Genomic DNA, 5973 nt, shown 5'->3' on the forward strand with positions numbered 1-5973 from the left:
ATGGGTGAAAGCAATACCCGTCAATCTTTGGAGGAGTCCAATGTTCGTGGTTTTACGATCTCTTTGTGAGTTCATTAGTTTACTTTTATTTTATTTGTAATTTTATTTCATCTCTTTTCTCTCCCACTCCATCCACCACCCCTTCCAACCTCCCCACTACCGGTGGCTCAACTTCCTCCACCCAATTCATCTTCTAGCTCCTCTTCCCAAATCCATCCCTCTCTCTCCTATCTCATTAATTACCCACAATTAAATCCCCTTATTCCCTCATAACCCCCCCCCCCTCTTTATGGGATTGATTTGAATTTCAAATTAATTTCCCTCCAAATCCACTTAACTTGAAATTTAATTTCAGATTTCTAATACTCAGACCAAGCCCCGCCTAGCTCAAACCGCCCCGCCCCTTCTCCCCACCTTGGCCGCCCATTCTCTCTTGCATTCCCTCTCTTGGTAAACCTTAGTTGGTTCATGATACTCGACGCCAAGAGAAGAAGACGACAACCTCTCCTCCCATCCTCGTCGTTGGTGCATGGCCGATCCTGAAGTCGACCATGGTTCCTTAATTGATGATCAAGGACGAACTAACATCCTTGAATCTCCGTTCTTCGACGTGGACTCTTCTATGGAGGATTACTTGAAGCACATCCTTTTACGTTAGTACCTTCCATCGAGGAGAATATTCCTCCCGGACATTGGATGCTCACTAGTTATCCCATGGATTTCCCGACGTTGGCTACTTCTCCCATGGACTATACCTTGGGCACAATTTGTCTACTAACGGCGTTGCTCGGTTTGCTTTCAATCTTCCTCCGTTAAAGCCCTACCGTCAAGAGCGTGAGTGAGAGACCCAAGGTGTAGAGTTCTGTTTGTTAACCGTGGATTATTGTTTCTCTCCATAACATTGCTCTCTATTTATATGTTGTTAATTTGATATTGTCCCGTTAATCTAATTGTAACTGCAAGCCTTGCTTGGTCTCTAGTTGATAACTCTGAGAACCTAACTTGGGTAAAAACTAAATTTATAATTAGCAGAGTTTTAATAATCTTATATTAAAATCCCAAGCAGTTCTTGTTTCTTTGCATATGTTTCACATCAGTTTAGTATCAGAGCATGGTTACCCAGGGTGCGAACTCGACAGAGTCTAGCTTTTTTCCACCCCGGGAGAATGATGCGGACCTCCAACCGTTCATGCCTATCCGAAGAGGAGTTAAAGATCAACGGCCGTGATCGTCCTACGTTATCTTAAATTTTATTTGTAATTTTTATTTTAATTATGCATTTTCCATTTTTACCCTTACTTAAGACTCTTGTCTTATGTAAGCCCAAGGGGCAAAATTGTATTTTTATTTCTTTTAAGGCCTATATATAGAGGTTCTTGCTCTTGTTTGAGATCAATGATGAATGATTAATAAAATTTTGTGTTTGCACTTGTGTTCTTTGGGAAGAACCTTGGGTGAGATTCCTATGGGAGGAATTCAAAGCTTCCACCAGCTACAGGATGTGTACGAGCTCGTGGCTTGAAGTCCCTTGGAGAAGGGCAACGTAATACCCGTCAGCTACAGGATGTGTTCAGGCTTGCCGTTGTATCCTTATTTCCCTAAATCCTTTTCTCCTCCTCCCTTTCCACCGGCCAATTCTCTCATAAAGACCTCCTCTTCCACAAAACTGCCGGCCACCTCCTTCCCTAGCCCCACCTCCCTCAAAAAAAAAAGCCCCTCTTTCCTTATTTAAGTTGTCATTAATTTGAAAAGATTTTAAATTCAAATGAATCTAATTTGAATTTCAAATCCATCGTCATTAATTATTTTATTTTTGGTAACCTATTTCATTCAATTAATTAATCAATTCTGAAATTGATTGATTAATTAATCCCTTAATTCCAATTTTATTTCACTATCATTACTTTCCTAAATTAGCTCCTATTTTATTTGAAAAGTTTTCGAATTCAAATTCAATTGTATTTGAATTTTAAATTCTTTCCAAAATAACATACATCTATTTTAGGAAATCCTTCAATCATATTAAATCTGAAATTATTTCATATTTAACTCTCCAATCTCCCATTAATGCATGGATCCACATACATTGTATGTAGACACCTTTCCTTTCCCTCCTCGTTAGGCCGGCCCCTCTCTGTCCCCTCTATCTTAATTATTTCCTTACTAATTAAAGGCCCCAATTAAAGAGATAATTAATTCCTCTCTTCCCTTCCTCTTTTTTCGTATTTGAATTTCAAATTCAAATCCATTAATTAAGGAAAATATGAGATGAAATTTTAGCTCTTTAATTTTTTTTTAATTACCCTCCTCCTGTTCTACATCACTCTCTCTCTCTCTCCCTCTTTGCTTCTCTTCTCACATGCATTGTTCTCAAACTTGCCCTAACAAAAATTTCAAGAGAAAGTCAAGTAAAATAACTCCAAGGGACGCAACCCTTCAAAAAACTAGAAAGAAAACTATCTAGTCATCTCGTAGCGCTACTACACTCAAACCTCTATCTTGAACTGTTGTGGTGCCATATCTTGGTCGTTGCAGTGCTCTACTCTCTATCGTTCAGCGCTGGAGCGCTCGGGTACACAGCATCGAGGCGTTGTGTGGGAAAAAAAATTTGTTGCAATCCAAACAAGGGGTTGTACAAAATAGCTTTGAGGTCAGAGACAATAGAAGAACCCGATTGATCAACAAAATCAAATTCCACACATAACAAAGCCAACTTAGTTTAGCTATGATATTCTAATAAATTTAATTAAACCTTTAATTAAATCATGATTAATATTTGCACAACAGAATTTTTATTTGACATACTTCATCTAATTATCTCATAAATTTATTAAAAATCTTACAAGTCATCATAAATCCTTTCTGATTACATTGTTCTTCAGAAAATGAAATATTATTGGTAAGCAATATAAAATCTAATACATGATGATGATAAAGCCAAAGCTATAACATCAGCAAAAGAGACTTTCTCGAAATTATACTAAAATATAGAACTCCATCATGAAAAAAATTGAGAGTAATTCTGATCCACATCCTCATACTCACAATGGCATCAATCATTCTAAGGATTAATTAAAGATCATAATCATCATCATCATCCTTAACAACAATCAATTTCTTAGCCAATTTAAAGTCATTCAGAAATCATTATTAGCTACATTTTTCAACTCAGCTCCTAATAATAAATAGTACAAGCACCAACTCCAGATAAAAAAGAACAATCGCTATTTGCATAATAAGAAATGATTTGAAATTTGACAACATCATAAGAAATATGTTCATTCGCCAAAAAAAACTTTTTGTGAAGATAATGTGTGGAAGCTGAAAATTTTGCCTTTAATATAGCATGAAAGCTCAACACACTTTAAATTAAAAAGATAATTCAAACTGATACCTCTATCAAAATCATCAAATAGCAAGCCAAAATCCTCATCTTATCAAAGCAACAAAATCTTTTTTTCTTTTACTTAGGTTTTGTTTAGGACAACTTTCTTAATGCTTCATACAACAGCTTTTTAGTATAAAATTTTCTAGTTCAAATTTTTTTTTACTATAAAGTTATTTAAAAAAATAGTTAGGAAACTGTCCAAAACAAAACCTTAAGACATCAGCAACTGAAAAACTCATTTTCCGCTTCAAAATACAGTAAAACTTCAAAATGCAGTAATTCATCTCCAATGGAAGTCCATTTCGTGCTTCTTCATCTCGCTGCGAAGGTAATCGGTTGTCTTTCGTGCGTTTCTTCTGCAAATCCTCTAACACAAAAAATTGGCGTAGCTGAACTGTACGATGCCAATATTGCTATCTCGCTGTTCAACTGCTTATTTTTGGTTTACGATTCAGCGTTTGAATGGAGCAAATGATGGACTGTATACCACCGCATTCAATTCAGTTGGAGATGATCTTAATTTTAAAAGCGTGGGAAGAGATGAAATTATCGACGCCAAAGTTCTACTTTATTGAATAAAATATAGTAAAAAACTAAAAACTACATACCATTAAATTCAGAAATGAAGCATTTTTCGATAGTTACAAGTGCTGGTAGATCATATTTGCTGCCACACTCATTTAATGTTCGCTACTTGCAAATTCTTTGACGTCTTTCACTCGAAAACGATACATAGTAGCTTTTTCTGTGGTTCCAGAAGTAGAGAAATGAATGGATATAAGCATCAGGTAACGAACAATGGACCATTCTAGAACGAGTAGAACATTTATTAAGATCGAGATAAACTAATATAAGCATGTATTTGATGATAGGGTATTAGTTTAGCCAATTTACCATTACTTTCTTCTGCTTTGTTCTTAAAAAGTCAATCTTTTGGAAATTCAGGAAAGCCAGCGCGTCCGCCTGAGAGAAAAACAGTGCAGAACATAAAATTTCATTGTTTTTTCCAGGAACCAGAGATCGAATCGAAGTTAGGAAAATAAAAATGGATTATTCTGAGGATCTAATGCTACCTTTTGGGAAGAATCTGAGGAGTGGAGCACAGAAGAACGCCTACAGAATAGATGCCTGCGAGACGAAGAAAGCAGGCAGAAGAGTCGTAAGCAGCAGAGACAAGGAAGAAGCGAAGCTAAAAGACGGTTAAAGGCTTCGTAGAAATTTTATAAGGCGGTTAGTAAAGAAGACGAAACGAACGGAGAGTTTTTCACCAGGGAAATCATCAACGATGCTTGACCGTCCGATATTCTATCAGCAACACATGAGCGGTCAGATGGTTTATCTTTGTTTTATATAATTATAGAAATTAAAAGTTGGAATTTTCTGAAGGAGCAATTTAGTAAATCTTATTTTGGCTACTATATATATAATTTTCAAAAATAAACCATCTAGGGCTTCATTCAGAACAGTTTTCTTAACATTTTTAAAAATAATTTTCTAGAACACAAAATTTTAATAAAAAAAAAAATTATACTTAAAAGATGTTTTAAAAAACAGTAAGAAAGATATCTCAAACAAAACCTAACCCTTATGAAATTTTATTAGAAAGTTGAATTGAACGACCTCTTTGAAACTTAACCTTTTTGTTTTTCAAATAACAACAATAATTTCATTTGGCTACTATTTTATTATTATTATTTCAAAAATTTCAGTGATGAAAAGTTGCTTTCTGCAATTATAATTGTTAAATTGCTTACTCTACAATAACCATGACAAATTTTATAAAATACAACAACCGTCACAAACGAAAAATTATTCTGTGCGGACACCGGACGGCGTCCGGAGATCAACCAGAACGCGCTACGTCATTTTTTAGCTTGGTACCAGTGCTCAGTACGACAATACCGTTGTGTATCGAGTGACGTGGCACGTTCTGATTAGTGTCCGGACTAGCCGGTGTACGCATAAAATAATTTCTAGCCCCAAAAAGACCTGAAGTAGGCATTCCCTCAATTCTCCTTCACCCGAGAAGGTAAATGAGAGATTCAATGACCTGCTGATTAAACATATTGAGATTGAAAATTTTTATATAGAGAATAAGTCAATAATTTTTATGAATATGAATTAAGAAGACACCAACTCTCAATTATTATTTCATAGCGATTTCTTTCGTCTTAAACATCTAATTTATTAATATATCATTTTAATATTTAAAATTATCATAGCCCTTTTCTAATGCATATGTTCCTACTAAAATACCGGCAGTCTTTTTCAATAGATTTTAATTTTAGCTCTTAAGAAAAAAAAAAAACATTTATTTTCAAAATATTGAGACACAAATTATTGAGAGAAATGTGCAAGAAACGAAAGAAGATGACAGAGCTGAGAGAAGAGGAAAGATAGAAAACAGAATTGTATTTGCTTAATGTTGGCTGTGCAGCGGTACAAGTATATATATAATACAAGATGGCTGAGAAGTAAATAGATACAGATTTTATACTAATGCTAAGTAGATAACGTCTTTGCTAATATCCTCCCGCAAATTAAGCATTCTGTGGTTGAATGTTTAATTTGGTTCTTAGTTCATT

The 5973-nt window shown here is 35.0% G+C and overlaps 1 long non-coding RNA gene across 4 annotated transcripts; it reads right to left on the reverse strand.

The window, feature by feature from the left end:
- Window positions 1–3563: 3563 nt before the first annotated feature.
- LOC110092554 lies at window positions 3564–4794 on the reverse strand. 4 transcript variants are annotated; one of them, XR_003700397.1, is made up of 4 exons: window positions 4462–4794; window positions 4283–4351; window positions 3997–4133; window positions 3564–3817 (listed from the first exon to the last, which is right to left on the reverse strand). It is a non-coding gene; the product is annotated as an uncharacterized LOC110092554 (long non-coding RNA). The 4 variants fall into 4 exon arrangements; XR_003700395.1 differs by having other exon boundaries at window positions 3997–4196; XR_002302596.2 differs by having other exon boundaries at window positions 3564–3867; window positions 3997–4196.
- Between the last annotated feature and the right edge of the window lie 1179 nt (window positions 4795–5973).

This window comes from Dendrobium catenatum, unplaced genomic scaffold (assembly GCF_001605985.2).
Source record: "Dendrobium catenatum unplaced genomic scaffold, ASM160598v2 fragScaff_scaffold_45, whole genome shotgun sequence".
NCBI lineage: Eukaryota > Viridiplantae > Streptophyta > Magnoliopsida > Asparagales > Orchidaceae > Dendrobium > Dendrobium catenatum.